This window comes from Hyla sarda, chromosome 2 (assembly GCF_029499605.1).
Source record: "Hyla sarda isolate aHylSar1 chromosome 2, aHylSar1.hap1, whole genome shotgun sequence".
Lineage (NCBI taxonomy): Eukaryota > Metazoa > Chordata > Amphibia > Anura > Hylidae > Hyla > Hyla sarda.
In genome coordinates this window covers 151,062,315-151,086,741 of record NC_079190.1, presented here as the reverse complement: position 1 = coordinate 151,086,741, position 24,427 = coordinate 151,062,315, and the positions used below count along the sequence as shown (strand labels likewise).

At 41.0% G+C, this 24,427-nt stretch overlaps 1 protein-coding gene across 2 annotated transcripts in view; it reads right to left on the bottom strand.

Annotated features, from left to right (window-relative positions):
* SLITRK6 (SLIT and NTRK like family member 6) overlaps window positions 1–22,991 on the bottom strand; it is a 55,821-nt gene extending 32,830 nt beyond the window's left edge. The window contains exon 1 of one of the 2 annotated variants that reach the window (XM_056560481.1): window positions 22,922–22,991. The gene's annotated coding sequence lies outside the window, so the exon portion shown is untranslated. Of the gene's footprint in view, window positions 1–20,947; window positions 21,413–22,921 lie in introns of those variants that run through there. The other variant, XM_056560480.1, reaches the window with a different exon arrangement.
* Window positions 22,992–24,427: the final 1,436 nt, after the last annotated feature.

Below are 24,427 nucleotides of genomic sequence, written 5' to 3'. Positions count from 1 at the left end.
CCAAGACTTGAATGTCAAGCAATCTATTCCTGTTTTGGATGTGCTGCTTTTCGGAAGTATTTACTTAAAGGGTGCCAGAAAGTTAAACAGATTTGTATAATACTTCTATTGAAAAATCTTTATCCTTACAGTAATTAATAGCAGCTGTATGCTACAGAGGAAATTCTTTTCTTTTTGAATTTCCTTTTTGTCTTGTCCACTGTGTTCTCTACTGGCACCTGATGCCCGTATTAGGAACTGTCCAGAGCAGGAGAAAATCCTCATAGCAAGATTCAGAAAGCAAAGAATTCCCTCTGTAGCATACAGCTGCTAATAAGTACTGGAAGGATAAAGATTTTCTAAGGCTAGGTTTCCACTTGTTTTTTTGTGAAAAAACGCTGCGGCCAGATGTTAGCTGCAAGTCAATAGTAAACTGCAAAATGCCAAATCCACTTGGCGTTTTTCAGTTTGGCGTTTTTTTAATCCTTTTGGCTTTTTTGGGCTCCTTGGCAGTTTTAAAAAACGACCTCTTGTCAAGACTTTGGCATTTTTTCGGGAAAATCTTGGCGTTTTTCTCCCATAGAAGTCTATGGGAGTGAAAAAACTCCAAAAAAAACGCCATGTGGGTTTTAAATTTGGCGTTTTTTCAGGCGGTTTTTATTCTCTTTTGGACTTTAGCGATCCAAAAAAGTGTTGGAGATAGCTTTTTTATTAAAATTTAGTAGGGTACCATTCAAAAATAATAATAAAAAAGATACAGTAATGATGGAAAAAACTGTATTTAACGAAATGTATCTTTTTTATAACAACATTTTTATAAATTTTTAAACAGGGATCAATTTATGTGCACGGGTAGGGCACAAAAAATGTAGCCGACAATAATAAAAATGTAGTGTGTGCGTGTGTTTCACTTAATTTTTTTATTTTTTGGGTAGTACTACTACTCCCAGCATGGAACACACTGTTCCATGATAGGAGTAGTAGTTACCTGTACTAATTGACAGATCGCTGGGGTCTGTTGTGATACTCTTGTATAATGTATAGATGCAGAGGCCGCTCTTCTATGGTCCCCTGCACTGCCGTATATATACACATATTCATATTTCCCGCAGAGCTGTGATTGGTCAGATGGTTCCAGCCAATCACAACTCTGTGGAAAATAGGAACATGTGTATATATACGGCCGTGCAGGGGACCATCGGCCGCTGCATCTATACATTATACTAGAGGATCGCAACGGGTGTCAGGAGGAGTGACACTCACTGCGATCTGTCTATTAATGCAGGTACTACAGCTCCCAGCATGGAGCAGAGTGTGCTCCATGTTGGGAATATTAGTACCTGCAGTAAGGGACAGATCACAGGGATGTCACTCCTCCTGACACCCGCTGTGTCGGGATCAGCTGTTCTCAAGGCTACAGAGCCGGGAGATCAGCTGATCCTGAGCAGTAGATATACATCGTATACATACTGCCCAGCAAGAACTTACAGTGAGCCTGCAATGTGTATACAGTATACACATTGCTGGCTCACTTAACCCCTTGCTGAGCTGTGCGCTATGCACCAGCCCAGCAAGGAAAGAGTTAACTTACACTGCTAGACAGTGTAGGTTAACCCTTTGGGCGGTATACACTATATACAGCTATCTATAGATAGCTGTATATAATGTATACAGAAGATGGAGAAGTCCCTTACCTCCGTCCAGTCCCCGCGGGTCCACGTAGCTCCACACCCTAGTGATGACGACATTAGGGGCGGAGCTACAGACGCGATCCAGGCTGGCAAGGGTATAAGGCTCTGTTCACATTGTCCATATTGAATAATGGGAACAGACTCTTCTGTCAGTATCTTCCCAGACAGGGAGACTCCAGCTGTTGCTAAACTACAACTCCCAGCATGCCCAGACAGCCAAAGGCTGTCTGGGCATGCTGGGTGTTGTAGTTTTGCACATATTGGAGGCTCACTGTTTAGGTAGACATTGCATTATGGGCGCTCTCACCTGCAGAGAGCACAAAAAATGTCCTAACCTATTTTTTTAATGTTTTTTTTCTTCTAGTTTCAGTTCCGTGTATGCAGAGGATTACGACGGATTTGATGGATTACGACGGATGAACAGGATTTTTTTTTATATTTTAATAAAATGGTTAATGAGGGCTGTGGGGGAGTGTTTTTTTAAATAAAATAATTTTTCCAATGTGTCGTGTTTTCTTTTTTATTAAATATTCAGGCTTAGTTATGGAGGCTGTCTAATAGACAGAATCCATGACTAAGCCGGGGCTTAGCGTTAGCCCCAAAAACAGCTAGCGCTAACCCCCAATTATTACCCCGGTACCCACCGCCACAGGGGTGCCGGGAAGAGCCGGTACCAACAGGCCCGGAGCGTCAAAAATGGTGCTCCTGGGCCTAGGCGGTAACAGGCTGGCGTTATTTAGGCTGGGGAGGGCTAGTACCAATGGTCCTCACCATTGTTACTGGCCCTCCCCAGCCTAAATAACGCCAGCCTGTTACCGCCTAGGCCAAGGAGCGCCACTTTTGACGCTCCGGGCCTGTTGGTACCGGCTCTTCCTGGCACCCCTGTGGCGGTGGGTACCGGGGTAATAATTGGGGGTTAGCACCAGCTGTTTTTGGGGCTAACACTAAGCCCCGGCTTAGTCATGGATTCCGTCTATTAGACAGCCTCCATAACTAAGCCTGAATATTCAATTAAAAAAAGACACAACACATTGGAAAAAATATTTTATTTTAAAAAACACTCCCCCACAGCCCTCGTTAACCATTTTATTAAAATAAAAAATAAAAATAAAGTTCATCCGTCGTAATCCATCGAATCCGTCGTAATCCTCTGCATACACGGATCTGAAACGAGAAAAAAAAAACACAAAAAAAAAATGGGTTAGGACATTTTTTGCACTCTCTGCAGGGGAGAGCGCCCATAATGCAATGTCTACCTAAACAGTGAGCCTCCAATTGATGCAAAACTACAACTCCCAGCATTCCCAGACAGCCTTTGGCTGTCTGGGAATGCTGTGAGTTGCAGTTTAGCAACATCTGGAGTCTCCCTGTCTGGGTAGACACTGGCAGAAGGGTCTGTTCCCATTATCCAAAACGGACAATGTGAACAGAGCTTCAGACTAGCCTGAATATGTCTGTAGCTCCACCCCTAATTTCATCATCACTAGGGGCGGAGCTACACGGACCGGCAGTGACAGAAATGAGGGAGGTAAGTAGACCTCCTGTTCTGTATACACTATATACAGCTATCTATAGATAGCTGTATATACTGTATACCGCCCAAAGGGGCTATAGGAGCAGGGAGTCCTGTCAGACTGGTGACAGGATTCCCGGCGCCTGTATAGTATACACAGGTACATTATGCCCCCTGTATACTATACTGCCGGGGAGGCGAGTAGTGATGCTGTATATACATCACTCCTCATCTCCTTACACTCTGTGAACCGGGCGCTCAGCATCCAACCCACAGAGTGGTACCAGAAGGCAGTGAGAAAACTGCCACTGGGGACAAATTTGGCTGTTTCCACACACCAGGGAAAACGCCAGAAAAAACGCCAGAAAAACTGCCAAAACTCAGGAAAAACCTGTGGCAGTTTTTCTGGCGTTTTTGCTGGTGTTTTTTTAAGTGTACAAAAAAAACCAAGTGGAAACCTAGCCTAATAGAAGTAATTTACTAATGTGTTTAACTTTCTTTCACCAGATCATTTTAACAAAAAAAGTTTACCATATCCACTTATATCAGCTGTAAGAAGGACTAGGAGGGGCATTTATCAATGTTTGCTTATGTACTCCTTTTTTTTAGTACTTTTTTCTTTCCTTTTTTTTTTTTGCTTATGTGTGACTAATTTATCAACTGGTTTCAGCCTGTTAATAATTTTCTTTCACGTAAGCAATTTTTTCCTTTTTTTCTTTGGTAGTAGCTTTTTCTGCTCCATGTTTGAGCTGGAGTAAATTTAGTCAATTTTTAACTTTGTTGCAACTTTCTTTTTTGCGCAGGTGCGACTGTCGCAGTTAATAAATACCAGACTACCCGTAGTCCATTTAAAAACTATTACTACATAGTTAAGTTTTGGAAAACTTGCTTTTCTCGCTTTCCAGTCAAAATGTTGCACGAAAAAATTGCGTAGTCGCAGGTGCGTCATTTGTGCGAAATTTTTGGTAAAAAAAATTGAACTAAATCGTTTGATAAATGCCTGTCTAGGTCTATATGGTTGTTCTGCCTATGAATGTAAACAAGAATATTTTAATGTATTCACAGCAAACAAAGATCTTGGAAATGGCAGGAGACTGAATCACAAACAATGCCAGAAAATGAAAAATGATTAGAGTTTATACAACAATTAATCATTTTTTTTTTTTTTTTTTTTTTCATAAAAACGGAAATTCACTTTAACCAAAGCTATAATATGCAATAAATACACAGATATAATATAATGAAGTGTCTAACTATGTGAATAAAATTTTATCAGAAAGACAGCATTTCTTTGTTTATTTTTAATATAAACATAAAGGACATGTGTTGGTCCTTAGTGTTCCTGTGCCAGGAAAGGGAATGTGTTTCGGCATGCAATGTAGACATGTTTACGTTACTGCAGAAGCTTATCAACTGCTTGTAAAACTGAAGTGGTGTTGTATGACTTTCAGTTTAGGCAGGTATGCAGTTTTCAATTATGTACAAGGCAGCCTGATCCTCACATAACATAGAATATCTCTGCTTTATTCATCTGGACACACATTTCTTTCTGGTTCAATTAAATTGAAAAGAATGTAATGGATGACTAGGAAATAAATCAAATCCTAGTTATCTATAACTGGCATGTTAGTTCTGAGATGTAAACTTTCTTAGCATCCAGACCGTGTATTCTATTTCCTGAAATCATGAAAAATTAGGCCAGTATTTTTTTTTTTTTTTTAAAGGGGTTATCCAGGAAGAGAAAACCCTAGCTAATTTATAGCTATTTGTTTTTTTCAAAAACAGCACCACCCCTGTCCACAGGTGGTGTGTGGTATTACAACTTGGATCCATCCACTTTAATAGAGCTGAGCTGCAATACCACACACAGCCTGAGAACAGGGGTGGTGCTGAGAAAGAAATCTGCTCTTTTTTTTTTCTAATAATGGATAACCCCTTTAAGGCCAACATGTACAGCTTGTTTTCCCTTTTCATGATATAAGCTCATAAAACTCAAATACAGATACATTATATTATTATTATTATTAGTAGTAGTAGTAGTAGTATAGAAAAGAAGAAGGCTATTTGACTGTTCTGTAAGATTTGAAATAATTTTTATGAGGCTGTTCTAGCTGTTAAATGGGGCCATACATTTTCCAAATACAGTGGAGCAAAAAAAGTATTTAGTCAGCCACCAATTGTGCAAGTTCTCCCACTTAAAAAGATGAGAGAGGCCTGTCATTTTCATCATAGGTATACCTCAACTATAAGAGACATAATGAGAAAAAAAATCCATAAAATCACATTGTCTGATTTTTTAAAGAAGTTATTTGCAAATTATAGTGGAAAATAAGTATTTGGTCACTTACAAACAAGCAAGATTTCTGTCTGTCACAGACCTTTAACTTTAACCCCTTAAGGACCACTGGCGTATGGGTATGCCCTGACGTCCTGGTACTTAAGGACCAAGGGTGTACCTGTAAACCGATGGGAATTCAGCAGGTATCCCATGTTGGCGATTTGCGGTGATTCTGGGTCAATCGGGTCCCCGATGACCCGGAAAAAAAGGGTGATAGGTGCCGTCCGACACAGCATCTATCACCCTATAGCAGCAGGAGTCAAGTGGCACTGGTGTGGGGGTGTCCCTAACGGCACCCGTTCCGCCCCTATTCCGGAGGGCGAGAGCAGGTGTCAGGAGTGAGTACCTTGAGTTACATAGTTACATAGTTAGTACGGTCGAAAAAAGACATATGTCCATCAAGTTCAACCAGGGAATTAAGGGGTAGGGGTGTGGCGCGATATTGGGGAAGGGATGGGATTTTATATTTCTTCATAAGCATTAATGTTATTTTGTTCCATGAATGTATCTAATCCTGTTTTAAAGCTGTTAATTGTTCCTGCTGTGACCAGTTCCTGAGGTAGACCGTTCCATAAATTCACAGTCCTCACGGTAAAGAAGGCGTGTCGCCCCTTGAGACTAAACTTTTTCTTCTCCAGACGGAGGGAGTGCCCCCTCGTCCTTTGGGGGGGTTTAACCTGGAACAGTTTTTCTCCATATTTTTTGTATGGGCCATTAATATACTTATATACGTTTATCATATCCCCCCTTAAACGTCTCTTCTCAAGACTAAACAATTGTAACTCCTTTAATCGCTCCTCATAGCTAAGATGTTCCATGCCCCATATTAGTTTAGTCGCGCGCCTCTGCACCCTTTCCAACTCCGCAGTGTCCCTTTTATGGACAGGTGCCCAAAACTGAACAGCATATTCCAGGTGAGGCCGTACCAATGCTTTATAAAGGGGGAGTATTATGTCCCTGTCCCTTGAGTCCATGCCTCTTTTGATACATGACAATATCCTGCCGGCTTTGGAAGCAGCAGCCTGACATTGCATGCTATTGAGTGGGGGCCCCCGATCCCCACCATCAGCGGTGGGATCAGGGCCCCCAGAGTGGAGACAGCGGCAGCTGGAGGATCCTGCAGAGCAGCAGCAGGAGGTAAGGCTGGCCTCCTGCTGTTGCTTAGCAACAACTCCCAGCATGCACAAAAGGGCATGCTGCGAGTTGTTGTTATGCAACAGCAGAAGGCACTTCTTAAACTCCCAGCATGCCCCTTGGTAGTTTGTGTATGCTGGGGGTTGTTGTTATGCAAAAGCTGGAGGCACATTTTTTCTATGAAAAAGTGTGCCTCCAGCAATTGCATAACTACAACCCTCAGCATGCACAAACTACCAAAGGGCATTCTGGGAGTTGCAGTAGTGTGCCTCCAGATGTTGCATAACTACAAGTCCCAGCATGCCCTTCGGCTGTGAGTGAATGCTGAGAGTTGTAGTTTTTCAACAGCTGAAGGCACACTGGTTGCAAAAACACTGGGTTTGTTACCTAAGTCAGTGTTTCACAACCAGTGTGCCTCTAGCTGTTGCAAACTACAACTCCCAACATGCACTGATTGACTGTACATGCTCTGAGTTGTAGTTTTGCAACAGCTGGAGGCATACTGGTTGCGAAACACTGAGTTAAGTAACAAACTCAGTGTATTGTAACCAATGTGCCTCCAGCTGTTGCATAACTACAACTCCCAGTATATATGGTCTGTCAGTGCATGCTGGGAGTTGTAGTTTTGCAACAGCTGAAAGTTTGCCCCCCCCCCCATGTGAATGTAGATGGTACATTCTCACGAGTGGGGGTTTACAGCGAGTTTTCTGCTGCAAGTTTGAGATGTGGCAAATTTTCCGCCGCTCAACGAGAAACTCATTGTAAACCCCCGCCCGTGTGAATGCACCCTAAAAACACTACACTACACTACACCTACAAAAAATAAAAAGTAAAACACTACATATACACATATCCCTTAAACAGTCCTCCCCCCCCCCCCCACAATAAAAAATAAAAAAGTCTTTGCACGGCACTGTTTCCAAAACAGAGAATCCAGCTGTTGAAAAACAACAACTCCCAGTATTGCCGGACAGCCACTGACTGTCAAGGAATGCTGGGAGTTTTCCAACAGCTGGAGACACCTTGTTTGGGAAACACTGCCATAGGGTATTTTGGTGGCAGATGCAAATCCCCAATTTAGGCCTCAAATGCGCATGGCGCTCTATCACTTTTGAGCCCTGTCATGTTTCAAGGCAACAGTTTAGTGCCACATATGGGGTATTTCCGTACTCAGGAGTAATCGTTTTTTTTTTTTTGGGAGGGTGGGGGTTTTCTCCTTTTACCCCTTATGAAAATGTAACGTTGGAGTCTACACTAGCATGTCAGTGTAAAAAAATAAAATTACACTAACATGCTGGTGTTGCCCCATACTTTTAATTTTCACAAGCGGTAAAAGGAAAAAAAAAGACCCCAAAATTTGTAACACAATTTCTCCTGAGTATGGAAATACCCCACATGTGGATGCAAAGTGCTCTATGGCGCACAACATGGCTCAGAAGTGAGAGCGCACCATGTACATTTGAGGTCTAAATTGGTGATTTGCACAGGGGTGGCTGCTGGTTACAGTGGTTCTGACAAAACAATAAATACCCACATGTGACCCCATTTTGGAAACTACACCCCTCTCGTAATGTAACAAGGTGTATAGTGAGCCTTAACACCCCACAGGTGTTTGACAAATTTTCGTTAAAGTTAGATGTGAAAATAAAAATTAAAAATTAAAAAAAATATTCACTAAAATGCTGGTGTTGCCCTACATTTTTCATTTTCACAAGGGAAAATAGGAAAAAAGCCCCCTAACATTTGTGGCCCAATTTCTTCTGAGTATGGAAATATCCCGTATGTGGATGTACAGTGCTCTGCAGGCACATTAGAAAGCTCAGAAGAGAAGGAGCACCCTTGGGCTTTTGGAGAGAGAATGTGTCCGAAATTGAAGGCCATTAGTATTTACAAAGCCCCCATAGTGCCAGAACAGTGGACCCCCCACATGTGACCCCATTATTAAATCTACACCCCTCATGTAATGTCATAAGGGGTGCAGTGAGCATTTACACCCTACAGGTGTCTGACAGATTTTTGGAACAGTGATCCGTGAAAATTAGACATTTATATGTTTCATTTGCACAGCCCACTGTTCCAAAGATCTTTCAAATGCCAGTGGGGTGTAAATGTTCAATGCACCGCTTATTAAATTCTGTGAGGGGAGTAAGTTCCTAAATTTGGTCACATGTGGAGGGGAGTCCACTGTTCTGGCACCACGGGGGCTTTGTAAACACACATGGCCCCCGACTTTTATTCCAACCAAATTCTCTCTCCAAAAGCTCAATGGCGCTTCTTCTCTTCTGAGTATTGTAGTTCGCCCGCAGAGCACTATAAATCCACATATGGGGTCTTTCCAAACTCAGAAGAAATGGGCTTACAATTTTTGCGAGTTTTTTTCTCCTATTATCCCTTGTGAAAATGAAAAATTTGGGTTAACACAAGCATTTTAGTGAATACATTTTCATTTTCATAGTATGCCATGTGTTTTTTTTATGTTCAGGCACCAAAGGGGCTTCCTAAATGTGACATGCCCCCCAAAAAACATTTCAGCTAAATTTGCTTTCCAAAAGTCAAATGTGACTCCTCTTCTTCTGAGCATTGTAGTGCGCCTGGAGTGCACTTGACGTCCACACATGGGATATTTCCATACTCAGAAGAGATGGGGTTACAAATTTTGGGGGAATTTTCTCCCATAACCTACTGTAAAAATGTAAAATTTGTGGAAAAACCAGCATTTAAATCGTCAAACACCAGGCTCACTGTACCACTTGTTACATTCCTTGGGGGGGTTAGTTTCCAAAATAGTATGCCATGTTGGAGTTTTTTCGCTGTTCTGGCACCATAGGGGCTTCCTAAATGTAACATGCCCCCCAAAAACCATTTCAGAAAAACTTTCTCTCCAAAATCCCATTGTCGCTCCTTCCCTTATGAGCCCTCTAGTGCACCCAAAGATCACTTTACGTTAAGTTATGAGGTATTTCCTTACTCTAGAGAAATTGGGTTATACATTTTTTTTTTGGGGGGGCTTCTTCTCCTTTTACCCCTTGTAAAAACTGGGTCTACAAGAACATGTTAATGAGATTTTGAATTTTCTCCTTCACTTTGCTGCTATTCCTGTGAAACACATAAAGGGTTAACACATTTTCTGAAAGACATTTTGTATACTTTGAGGGGTGCAGTTTCTATAATGGGGTCATTTATGGGGTATTTCTAATATAAAGGCCCCTCAAATCCACTTCAAATGGACTGGTCCCTGAAAAATTCAGATTTTTAAAATTTTGTGAAAAATTGGAAAATTGCTGCTGAACTTTGAAGCCCTCTGATGTCTTCCAAAAGTAAAAACATGTTAACTTTATGATGCAAACATAAATTTGACATATTGTATTTGTGAATCAATATATCATTTATTTGGTATGTCTATTTTCCTTACAAGCAGAGAGCTTCAAAGATAGAAATATTCTAAATTTTAAACATTTTCATGACATTTTGGAAATTTTCACCAAGAAATTATGCAAGTATTGACGAAAATTTACCAGTTTTTTAAAGTAGAATATGTCACACAAAAACAATCTCGGAATCAAATTCATAAGTAAAAGCATCCCAGAGTTATTAATGCTTAAATTGAAAGTGGTCAGATTTGCAAAAAATGCTCTGGCACCTGTTTGAAATTGTGATCAGTATAACAGACACCTGTCCACAACCTTAAACAGTCACACTCCATACTCCACTATGGCCAAGACCAAAGAGTTTTCGAAGGACACCAGAATCAAAATTGTAGACCTGCACCAGGTTGGAAAGACTGAATCTGCAATAGGCAAGCAGCTTGGTATGAAGAAGTCAATTATGGGAGCAATTATTAGAAAATGGAAGACATACAAGACCACTGATAATCTCACATGATCTGGGGCTCCATGCAAGATCTCACTCCATGATGTCAAAATGCTCACAAGAACGGTGAGCAAAACCCCCAGATCCACATGGGGGTCCTAGTGAATGACCTGCAGAGAGCTGGGACCAAAGCCACAAAGGCTACCATCGCTAACACACTACGCCGCCAGGGACTCAAATCATGCAGTGCCAGATGTGTCCCCCTGCTTAAGCCAGTACATGTCTGGGCTTGTCTGAAGTTTGCTAAAAATCATTTCGATGATCCAGAAGAGGATTGGGAGAATTTCATATAGTCAGATGAAACCAAAGTAGAACTTTTTGGTAAAAACTTAACTCGTCATGTTTGGAGGAGAAAGAATGCTGAGTTGCATCCAAAGAACACAATACCTACTGTGAAGCATGGGATGGAAACATCATGCTTTGGGGCTGTTTTTCAGGAAAGGGACCAGGACGACTGATCTGTGTAAAGGAAAGAATGAATGGGGCCATGTACCGTGAGATTTTGAATGAAAATCTAATTCCATCAGCAAGGGCATTGAAGATGAAACATGGCTGGGTCTTTCAGCATGATAATGATCCCAAACACACCACCCGGGCAACAAAGGAGGGGCTTTGCAAGAAGCATTTCAAGGTCCTGGAGTGGCCAGTCTCCAGATCTCAACCCCATAGAAAACCTTTGGAGGGAGTTGAAAGTCCTTGTTGCCCAGCAACAGCCCCAAAACATCACTGCTCTAGAGGAGATCTGCATGGAGGAATGGGCCAAAATACCAGCAACAGTGTGTGAAAAACCTTGTGAAGACTTACAGAAAACGTCTGACCTCTGTCATTGCCAACAAAGGGTATGTAACAAAGTATTAAGATGAACTTTTGTTATTGACCAAATACTTATTTTGCACCATAATTTGCAAATAAATTCTTAATTTTCTTTCTCATTATGTCACTCATAGTTGAGGTATACCTATGATGAAAATTACAGGCCTCTAAACTTTTTAAGATGGATAACTTGCACAATTGGTGGCTGACTAAATTCTTTTTTTGACCCCAGATTCTCCTCTTTCATTCTTGTATCCCAAGACAATAGTTTTCCAAGGGTGGTTTAAAAAAACACAAAAAAAAACTTATACTCACCTGCCACTATCCTTCCCTGATGCTGTCTGGACGGTTCCCATTGCTCAGCATTTCCTGTTTACTTCTTAGACATGCAGGAAATACCTGCTCAGTCAATCACTGGCTGAGACTGGTCACTGCTATTAGTGGACCGAGTGGACATCTGAATTGACAACCAATTTTACAGTTTCTACTAATAAACAAATTGCCTAACCTGCACTAACCAATAAGAAAATAGAGGTGGCACATATTACATATATTACGAAAGAATTGTAGAAGTTTAGTAAAACACCATACCAAACAAGCTTTGATCTAAATTATTAAGTCAATTGAGACAGTTTGGTTACTTACAATACACTGTCAGGTAGCAAAGAAAAGGTTGTTCTGGAGTTTCTCCTGAAGAATAGATCCCACACCAATAACTGAACAGATGACTTTTTCTTTACGCTTGCCATTTAAAACATACCAGTAGACACTTCTAGATTTGCACATGAAAGAAAAAATAACCTAGGGAATGAGTGTGTGATCAGTGTCCTCCTTCCCCCTCCTTTTCTAGCCAGCAAACACTCCCCCCCACCATTGCCCATGACACAACCACTCTCACCTCTGACCCTTTGTCATTGTCTTCAGCTCCCGTCCCCCTCCTCCCCTTGCGGCGAGGATGCAGCAGCTCCAGGCAGCGGGATGTCTTCCTCCTCCTGCACAGCCGGGGCAGGGACTGTGACATCAGGTGCGTGCTTGCAACGTCTGCTGCTCTTAAAGCGGCAGTGTCCCTGCCCTAGCTGACTTTACGTTGGGCCGGGGGACCGGACTGAGAAAGGCCCTCTTCAGCGCCACAAGAGAAGGGGGCCCCGTGGGGAACGGAGCTGCCAGGGCCACTTCTTTTAACAAAACAGGGCAAGGCAGGGGTGGACAGTCAGGGCATTATGTTCTGCACTGTCCTTGCCCTGCCCTTATCTGGTCTCTGCTGCTGCTGAATGGGAATGTCTGGCAGCAGCACTGGCCCCTTAGTAATGATGGTGAAAGCCGGCCATCATGCAAATATGGCAAGGCGCAGGGCCCCGGTCACCATGGCAGCCTCTGCGACCTCTATAGCTACGCCACTGGGTCCAACAATGGTTGTCAGCTTTTTTCCTTTCCTACATAGCCACTGTTAATCCTCAGGTTTAATAACCCTAACCCTCACCTGGGTAGGTGTGCCTGATTAATCAGAAGGTCCTTGTGACTCTTTAACTTTTAGGGAATTACTCCCAGCTTAAATCGTCTGCTCACTCCTAGTTTTCACAGCCAAACAAAAGAAGTAACTTTCTTTGTGTCATTATTAATAAATCAAACCTTTTTTTTAACAGGTTGGTTTTACCTTGCTACATACAAATTGCCAGTTCAATCTTAATTATGTGCAAAAGGTTGGATTTTTTCTACAACCCCACTCACTCGTCTTTTAGAATAGAGAAATGTCGTAGGGGTCAGTGCAGAAAAGGTGGGCGCTGGGCAATAAGTGTACAATAAATCGACATTTTTCTTGTTGCTTTGTAGCTTCCTGGTTTGAGTTCCCCTAGTTTAGTCTTTGATGTGCCTTTGGCTACGGTAAGTTTCCACTTGTTTTTTTTTTTTTCTGGCAGTTTTTGGAAAACTGCCACTGTAGTTTTTGAGCCAAAGTCAGAAGTGGATCCATAAGGGAGAAGTATAAGTCCTTCCTATATATTATTAAGCAGAAAGATTATTGGGGCTCAAGGTCAAGGATTTGAGGACACAGGTGTATATATAATAATTAATTGATTTATTCTAATATAATAAACAGCTATACAGTGATACCAATAATACACAGGGCCCTTGTGTAATTATGGTGATAACTGTAAATGGTTAAGCAAACAATATGTATATAAAAATGTATTATTAATTATTAATTTTTATATACATAATGTTTGCTTAACCATTTACAGTTATCACCATAATTACACAAGGGCCCTGTGTATTATTGGTATCACTGTATAGCTTTTTATTAAATTAGAATAAATCAATTAATTATTATATATACACCTGTGTCCTCAAATCCTTGACCTTGAGCCCCAATAATCTTTCTGCTTAATAATCTATTATTGGTACACCGTGGGTAGAGGTGTACAGTTTGGGCAGCCCAGGTCTATTTTGGTTTTAGTAAGAACAAGAGCCACTCCACTTCTTTCTTTTACATTTCCTTCCTATTTATGTCCTATTCCTTTTGGATACACTTCTGGCTTTGGCTCAAAAACTGCAGTGGCAGTTTTCCAATTGAGGTAGCCCTTGGGGGGTGTATGGTAGGGATGGTATGATGCTGGTATATGAGGGGTTAATATTAACCCAGTCACTCGTGACTCCAGGGTGAGGGCTGGTATGCTGAATCTATGTTCCGGCCTATTGGCGCCCTTCCCAGAAGCGATAGGTGCAATGAAATGACTGAAGGTCCACAAGCAGATTTAAATTGAACTTGAATAACTTTACTGCAGTGGTTGCAATATCCAATGCGTAGTAACAGTCTCATATAACAGTTCTTAGGTTGCTTAGCGACTGGCAGAAGTTGCGGACCTTGCATTAAACTTATAGTCTCTGAATTTAGGGAGTGATGTGCAGATCCGTCCAGATTTAGGGGAAATATTGGGTCCGGTGATACTGCAGAGTGCTTAGGGGATGACACACTCTATAATTTAGATCATTCAGCCGTTGCCGCAAGGCTCAGGCCTAAACTCACTGCGATTACTGCTTTACAGGTCTTGCTTGCTTGCTATCCCAGGAACAAGAGAGAGATAAGATGGCCACCGCTCCCTTATATGGGCAGGGGGCGTGGCGATTTTGATTGGTTCGAATGTCTGCCACTCACTTTACATGGTATCATGGGATTGCTTACATCACAGGATCTATATATGTTGCAAAACCCAAAATGAGGCTAGAGATACCAAAGTGAGGCCTGGAACGCATCCAGAATGAGGCTTGGAATGCATCACATGACCCGAAGACCTTGCAACACCATGGAAACAAGTAATTAACCATTTATATGCAGAAATAATACTATATACATTATTCTATGGATCAATTAGGAATCTATACACTATAATAGAGGTGACTAGGGGAGGACTGACTAACAGATATTACTAAGTCCTAGGGACTCTGGCTACGGGGACCCATAGATAAATAAGTACCATATGAAATGCGGTACTGGGACACCAAACAATAACTGCCAGAAAAATAACCAAGTGGAAACTTAGGGTTTGGACTCCCGTTTCCACAATCTTTGTAGAAAAGGTCATGTATAAAATTGCTTTTAGTGTGGTTGTTTCCTGTGTTATATTCCTTTTTCTTTTTGTGCTGAGTAATAAACATGTATTGAGCAAGTGGTGACAACTACCGATACTACACTGTGTTGATCTTTCAACCTTTTTAATATATACCTGTAGGGAATTACATTGACTGAGAAATTGTTTTTCTCTCTATTACCTGTGTGACACTAAACCATTTATATCTTGCTCATTATCCCTCTACCTGCATTTTCTAATACTGTCACTTCTTTTGTTTTTTTTAAATGTACTGTATGTTTAACTTGAATAAAGCATTTTCATATGTGCTCATTTTGACTCCGGTGAAGCATGTATAGGATTTGCTTTTTAAGATATATTTGGAGACAAAAGCACATCCCTGTGTCTGGTTGTATAAGCCCATTCTTTAGTTTATATTTTAAAGTTATGTCAAAGTGGACATATTTCTAGTCTTTTTATGGACAGGGGAGGAACTACATTCACTTACATTCGTAATTAAATCCTCTTCCAATCCCCTAAAGTTCTGATCCAATTCCTGGCCACATTTCCTCTTCATCACTCTCAGTTTTTTGACCTGTAACTGATGATGAAGTTTCCAGGCTCATCTCCACCTCCCGCCCCACTACCTGCTCTAGTGACCCTATCCCGTCACACCTCCTCCAGTCTCTCTCCCCTCCTCTGGTATCTTTCCCTCCTCCTTTAAGCATTCTATCATAACCCAGTTACTGAAAAAAAACATCTCTGGACCTGTCCTCTGCAGCCAACTATCGACCAGTTTCTTATCTCCCCTTTATCTCCAAACTCCTGGAATGCTTGGTCTATTCCTGCCTAATCCGCTATCTCTCTGAGAACCCGCTCCTTGACCCCTTACAGTCTGGTTTCTACTCCCTAGACTCCACAGAAACAGCCCTAACCAAAGTCTCTAATGATCTTCTGACTGCCAAATCTAATGACAATTTCTCTCTATTGATTCTCTCTGACCTCTCTGTGGCTTTTGACACTGTGGATCACCAGCTCCTCCTTAGTAGTCTCTGCTCCATTGGTCTTAAGGAATCTGCACTTGCCTGGTTTTTCTATTATCTTTCTGGCCGCTCCTTAAGTGTCTCATTTTCTGGCTCTACTTCTTCTCCTCTTCCCCTTGCGGTTGGGTTCCCCCAGGGATCAGTCCTAGGCTCTCTACTCTTTTCTCTCTACACATCCCCCATTGGAAAAACAATCAGTAGATTTGGTTTCCAGTACCACATCTATGCTGATGACACCCAACTCTAAACCTCTTCCTCCGACATCACCCCTGCACTCCTACAAAATACCAGTGACTGTCTCTCTGCTGTCTACAACATCATGTCCTCCTTATATCTGAAACTAAATCTTTCTAAAACAGAACTTCTTGTTTTTTCCCCAACTGATGTACCTAAACCTGACATTTCCATCTCTGTATGTGGTACTGCTATAACTCCTAGCCAGCAAGCTCGCTGTCTTGGAGTAATACTAGACTCTGATCTGTCCTTCACTCCCTATATTCAGTCCCGTTCACGTTCTTGTCGCCTGCACTTAAAAAACATATCTAAAATCTGCTTGTTTCTCATTATTAAAACTGCTAAACATTTTTTACTTTGATTCACTCCCACCGTGACCATTATTATAACTCTTTACTAATAGGCCTTCCCTTCTCTAAACCCTCCCCTCTTCAGTCCATCTTCAATGCGGAAGCCAGACTCATCTTCCTCTCCAGCTGTTAACATCGATGCCTTCCCCCTGTGCTAGTCACTACACTGTTTGCCCATTCAGTCCAGAATACAGTACAAAATCCTCAGTCTCACACACAAAGCTCTCCACAGTGCTGCACCTCTCTATTATCTCTGTCTACGATCCAGCACGTTCTCTCCGCTCTGCTAGTGATCTAACACTAATATCTTCTACAATCTGAACCTCTTACTCCCATCTCCAAGACTTCGCTCGAGCTGTACCAGTTCTCTGGAATGCAATGCATCGATCCCTCAGACTCAACCACAACATCCACAGTTTTAAACGTGGCCTAAAGACACATCTTTTCAAGCAGGCCTAAAAGATTCCCTAATTGGCTTCCACTACTACCACTTTGCCCCTTTTGACACCTCTAGGTCTTGGAGATATCATAAGCTTCATATTCAACAGTCTTTTCCTATTCTCTATGTACTTTAGACTTTTAGAGAATAGCTAATGACTGGCTCATTCTCCTGTATGTAACCTTTTTATTCATAAAATATGAACCATTGTTTCAATAAAGCCCTTTATGCCTTCTGTCTCATCCCCAATCCTTGTAGTCTGTAAGCTCTCGCGAGCAGGGCGCTCACTCCTCCTGCTTAAATAGTTAGTGTGTGATATTGTTATATCTGATACTTGTCTTTATTTGCACCCCAAAATTGTAAAGTGCTGCATAATCTGTTGGCACTATATAAATAAAATTATTATTATAATTATTCACTTACAAGCCACCAGACTCAGATTACTCAGGTCCTTGGAAAATAATTGAGTTATGGCGTGTAAAAGGCAACTAGGACAAAATAGAAAAATAAAAGTCATTACAGGGTACACCAGCAGAACAGGGATTTTTTTTCCCTTTAAGATGCCTAGGCTGGGACCAGGGCTCAATATGTTGCATTGCCGCTCAGTCAATCACTGGCTAAGATGGAACACCTCTGTGGGTAGTGATTGGCTAAGCTGCACTGTGATGTATTAACCCCCGACACCATGAAGACAATTGCACCTGTAACCGGATCAGCAATACTGAAGGAATCAGGGGAGCATGGAAAGTGAGTAGTGTTTTTTTTTTTTTGTTTGTTATGTCAAACGGCCTAGGCAACTTCATAGAAAATAGAAAACATCCTTCTGCCAGGGTAGCACTTTAATAGGTTAAACAATGTTTTGCTTTCCTATTATATCTGTGATATTTATATTTACTGAATGGTATTTGCTGAAATTGTAGATGGCACTAGAAGGACAGTTTTTTTTTTCCCTTCTGAAGGAGGGCTATTTTGTATACACTTCCAAAGACTACCTACTAGTTGGGTCCTGCAAGAATTCAATCAGTTTTTTTTTCGGAAGTGATGCTCCAATGATGACTATATGTTTTTACACTGATGCAGGAGACCAACCATGTTTATAGAAGACCATTGGTATTGTGTCCATAAACATAAGTAGAGAAGGTTTCAGGGCAGCACAATTTATATGATTGCACAACAATTGGATACATGTATTGTTTACAATTCTGATTTGGTTTGCATTTACTTTTAATAACAAACTAATGATTTTCCTAAATATACAGGAATTTTGGATACAAATGTGCACATTAAGTGTACTATCATACAGCATATATGGGCTTTTCAGAACAAGTAAATGTGTAGAGTATCAGTAGCACAGGTAAGATATTGTTAATCCATCCTGTTAAAGTTCCAATGACCCCTTAAAATTATACATTTTGGTTTACACTTTAACAGGCGTACTGTACAGTATGACCTATTTCTCTGCTTCTATCACAAGCATTGTAAAATGTACATCTATAGAAAGATTGCTTGAAGATTTAATATTTGTCTTAAATATACAACTATTATAGAACTAATCAATGTAATACTACATAGATAATGGTTGGTAAAGCTTTGACTCGATTCATGTTTTAGGACATAATTTATTACACATTTTCCATCAATAAGAGAATATTCTTGGCTTGCTTCAGCAGATGAGTGTAAATGATTAGAGAGAATTAAGAAGCCGCCCTAGACGTATATGGTATTTATTAACATGGACATAGTAAAGTAATTAGTGCAGCTGCCTTCAAGGAATACTTTCCTTCTTAATTTGCCAAATTGTCATTTAAGATATCAAACACCCAGCATCAAATAGGACATCACATTCCAACTACGAGGGGGGTCTAACAGCCAACAATTTTATATGGTCTTCCCAGGACACAAGATTTTAAAGTTTAAATGGCTAATAATTACGGAATAAAATAATTCTATCATATAATTAATATAAAGTGCTACCCTTTGTGTATACAGTTGAAATAAAAAAAGGGATAAGCAACGTGTCCTTCCAGCTGACAGTCATTACATGGAACTTCCATTTCCCTAATTATTAACATTACATCCTGACAGATTGGGTTTAGAGAGTCGGGAAACACATTTTTTATTTTTTTGGTTTCCAAGAATTTTAAATGCTTCAAGTTTTTTATTTACCCAAAAAAATCTGTGATTCTAATTAAAATCCGGCTGATGCCTCTTAAAAAATAAAACTTAATAAACAACGGAAACTGGACTAGATCCCACATTAAAGCAGTGCATGCCGGATATATACAAAATGTATAGAATAGATAAACAATGTGTAGCCGTACACATAAGTGGATTAAGTGCTTGCTAACATTCAGGTCACAACATACTTCAAGCTTGATTTGACCTATTCAGTAAGACCGATGTATTCATACCTTTCTACAGCAGACTAATAGAAATAGACATATGCAGTACAGTAGATTCTCTTTAATGCAAAAATCCAGTCAAATCTAAGAACTTCATAACTCTGTAAGGACTGAGTCACCAAAATTCAACTAAAAGGGCAAATATGCATAGGTAGCTGGAAGTAACTGCCTGTGACTAATGTCCATACCACACCTTACAGCCAAGAAACCAAACAGACATTCTGAGCAAGGGGAATTAACCCACAGGGCATTTCTCTTTAGTTTTTTTTAGTTTTTTTTTAGTTTTTTCCCTACATGTAAAAAATGTCCTGCTTATTATCATTGGAAATATTTGTCCAGTACTATATACTATAACCAAACTGAAAGTTTAAACAACTATTTGTATTAATATTCTTCACTGTCCCCATTGAACATACACAAACAAGGTTATTTGTTACATAGTAGCGAGGATCTGTGATTCTATTTATTTTAGTCATTGAGTTATTACGGTGCAGAACAAAAACAAAAAAAAAAGACAAATGAATAATACAGTTGTGACCCCTCTACACCTGGCGTATCGGTCATTTAACTGCTTCTATTGAATTGTGACAAACATGTACGCAACACCTTGTTAAACCATATGAAAACAATAGATGCTAATACAGAGTATCAATATTGCTTAATACGGTGTTTCCAAACCAGGGTGCCTCCAGCTGTTGCAAAACTAAATCCCCTGTTGTAGTTCTGCAACAGCTGGAGGAAGCCTGGTTGGGAAACACTGGCTTAATATCTAAAGCAGTGGTCTTCAACCTGCGGACCTCCAGATGTTTCAAAACTACAACTCCCAGCATGCCCGGACAGCCAATGGCTGTCCGGGCATGCTGGGAGTTGTAGTTTTGAAACATCTGGAGGTCCGCAGGTTGAAGACCACTGATCTATAGCATTACCACTTCACCTGACCACACAGGTAAATAGTAAGGGCTAAAAGGTTAGGTGTACTCTTTCACCGTCCTAACCAGGGATGTGCGCAGACATTTTGGGGGGGCACTTCTAATTAAAAAAATGTTTGTAAAAACCTTACATATGTTACCACAACATAATTCCTGAGGTAATGGACACCTGGCAGTCATAGGTGTACTCTTTCACTGTCCTAACCAGGGATGTGTGCAGACATTTTGGGTGGCACTTCTAATTAAAAAATGTTTGTAAAAACCTTACATATGTTACCACAACACAATTCCTGAGGTAAGGGACACCTGGCAGTCCTAGGGGTAATGGGACCCGCATCACCCCCATGGATGTCCCAATCAGTGAGGGCATTAAAGGGCAGGTGCATTAAAAGGCAGGGGCTCAAGCCCGCTTTTCAGCCTCTGTGTGCACCTCCCTGGTCCTAACAGGTTACTGTTAAACTGCACGTGTATGTTTTTGTATCTATGTAAAAAAAAATACAAAAAAAACAAATACAAAGCTAAAAGTCATATGAAAGCACAATACTAGAATACTACATTACCTGATACCTAATATAACAACTTGTTCTGTATTCTAAAAGCAACCTCCCCTATTTACACTTTCTGTAGGGTACATAGTGCATATTCTTACCTGAAAAAGCTCTAAACCAATAAGATCAGATGAAGAACAAGTCCCAACAGTCAATCTGATATCTGCTTTCCTTCCCAGCAAAACCTTTCACCAGGGAGAAGAACATTGCCATCTCAGAATGAACTTTGCTGCAAGCTTGAACATATCCATAGAGATGCATGCAACCCAGAGAGAGGACAAGCTGGGGCTCTGGCTGAGGATCTCAGTGCACAGTGAGCTTGTGGTATAATACAGGGGCTGATCCAGTGACATGCATCCCTGTCTTATTTAAAATTCAGAGCAGATATCCCGGCTATCTTAAATTTGACTGGACCAGATTAACCCTTTCCAAGGCAGCCAAGAAATAGGTGTGACAGATCCTTCCACTGAGCTGCAGATGTTGTCAGTGTCAGCTCCTCTAGTCTCATTCCTCCCTTTCTAGTCTTTCTTGTTAGCTCAGATTACTATTAGTCAGATTGTTAGGAGCAGGGAAATGGGCGGAAACAATGAGATTTCTTGGCTTTTGACTGAGGCTTCAAGCCCTTCCCAGTAAAAGAAGGCTTAATGTGTGAGTGTCATTTTACATGCAACTCCACCACGTTATCTTTACAAAGTCTTTCTCTCTGCTGCCATTCTATTATTAATTCACACATGTATAGGAAATATGCACATATGCACTGTGGTTGTCACATTCAGTACACTGCTGCATTGTAGTAATGTGGAGCTATTTTATGCATGCTAAGGTACTGAAGATTCCAACGCTATATAGTTGTTTGAATTGTGCATCCTGTTTTGCTATTTTGCTACCATAAAATAAAAAAAATAAAAATGTTGTTTCTGTTAGGGGACTGTGTGTCAATGAAAGGCTACATAGTCTCCTCCAGCCATCTCCAAATCGCTCCACTGCAAGTGTTTCTGCCACTTTCTGTCACATAACAGTTAGGACACAAGGACATTGGAAATGGCTTTAATGGCAAGATTCAACTGTATAGCGGTTTATTTGTTCCAGTATAAATATATACATAGAAGAAGGGGCTCCCTGGAGCAAGGATAATATTTGTGGACTGTATTATGGTACTACTACCTTATGTTTGTTTTCATCCCCCTTACCATGATCCTCATATTGATTCCATCATCCCTTGTTTGCTAACAATTCATGGTCTATGGAAAGGGGATTTCTTTATAAATTCTCACCACTCATTAAAGGGGTTGTCCAGGAATAGAAAAATTGGGGGAATTTCTTTACAAAACAGCTCCATGCCTGTCCCCAGGTTGGGTGTGGTATTATAACTTGACTCCATTCACTCCAATGGAACTGAGTTGCAGAACCACACCCAACCTGGAAACAGACGGGGAGCGGTTTTGGAAATAAATGACCCCTGTTTTTCTGTTCCTGAATAGCCCCTTGAACATTGACTGGGATCCCTCCAGCATCTCAGAGCAGTCACATAGGCTTCCTGTAAGGTATGTAAAGCCCTTGTGAACATGCATAAACAGGGTAGTCATTATGTAAAACTTTATACTTATTGGTATACTTAAGCAAAGTATGGTAGCATGCTATCATAGTATTGTATTACTTCCCTAGAAAAAAAAGTTGTAAATAGAAAGGGGGGGGGGGGGGGGGGGTCCTAACTAACTAACTAACATTGTTTGTAAACAAATGTATATATTGGACAAAAACATTGTTAAAGGGGCCTAAGGCTATGTTGACACTAAGTACAGACCTGATCTGCAAAATAGGGGGAGGTTGCAGTTAACAACAAATAAAAATATAGTATTTTTATAATATTTCAGGATTCACTCCTTCTTTTGGTGTAATTGTATTTTGCACTTCTCCCTCCAAAAACAAACACCCTATGATACTTACTTGTGAAAAGGTCAACGCCCATCATCAAAACGTAATGAAGTTCACAAAAACTTTTTTTTTTTCTTATAAAGTGCAGCATAGGTGATTAGAAAACAATGTAGAGATTCTTGTGTATGCATTGTGCTTACCTGCTTTAGCTGATGTAACATGCATAGGTTCCATCACTAAAATGGTTTTCTGCTGCTTCCTACATTTCCCATGAATCTTCTGCCAAAAGATCGCTGTAAAAATAACACATTTTTACAGTGATTTGTGCAATTGTAGGAAAATAGCGCAATTTTTCCCGCAATTTGAGAAAAATCACATCAGAAATAGAAAAAAGTGGCAATAACACAACATGTGAACACTCCCTTAGGGTAAAGGTATAACTGCTATACATGCTGATTGTATAGATATAGCAGTAGCATACAGATAGAGCAGTTGTGGGAGGGTCTGTGAGCTGCGAGGAGACATCTTATAGGTTGTGATGTCATCTTGTAGTTCTTAGACACATAAAGACATGTCACATGTCACCCAAGTATAGTAATGAAATGCATAGATGCAGCTGTGCTGGAATAAAGGAGATGGTGCCCAAGCACACAGCACATTAACTCTCCTTCATATATTCAGTATTTTCCTACCACTGTTAACACCATCTTAGGTTTCGGGCACTCCCTGAATTCTCCTCCATTCTCCATACCTTTATACTCAGGTGACAGACTGACAAGAGGTTAAGATTTTTATTAAAGATAAAACCACTGAGACTTGTGACTGGGTCAGTCAGTGGACTACTAGAGGTCCTGGCTCTGTAGTGGCATACTGCCCACTGAATATAACACATACACCATGCCCTCTGCATAAAACGCTGCCACACACTGCCCCCTCTGAATACATTACCACCAGAGACTGTACCCTTTGACTATAATCCCAGCACGCACTGTACCCTCTGATTACAATACTGCAGCATATTGCACCGTCTGAATATAACCCTGCCACAAACTGCACCCCCTAAATACAATACTGCCGCATATAACACTCCCTGAATATAATTCTGCCAAACACTGTTCCATCTGAATGCAACACTGCCACATACTGTAGTCCCTGTAACCATGTCACCCAAGAAATCTTTTACAATATATACTATTCCCCTGAAATTTAAAACAAACAGTTGCTCTTGAAACACATTATAATACACTGAGCCCTACATATTTATTATGCACATTAAAGGGGTACTCCACCCCTAGACATCTTATCACCTAGCCAAAGGATAGGGGATAAGATGTCTGATCGCGGGGTTCCCGCCGCTGGGGACCCCCGCAATATAGCACGCAGCACTCACCTGTTACTGCTCTGGAAGCGCTGGAGGGTCTGGCTCCCAACCAGGGGACGGAAGATCGTAATGTCACGACTCCGCCCCGTGTCACATCATGCCCCTCCCCCTCAATGCAAGTCTATGGGAGGGGGCGTGGCGGCAGTCATGCCCCCTCCCATAGACTTGCATTGGGGGCGGGGCGTGGCATCACACAGGGTGGTGTCGCGAACCCTTTGGTTGGGGAGAAGATGTCTAGGGGCGGAGTACCCCTTTAATAATGTGAAATGATAACACTGTGCCCCATATGTGACAAAACAAAAGATCCAGGACAGTTGGGAGGTAT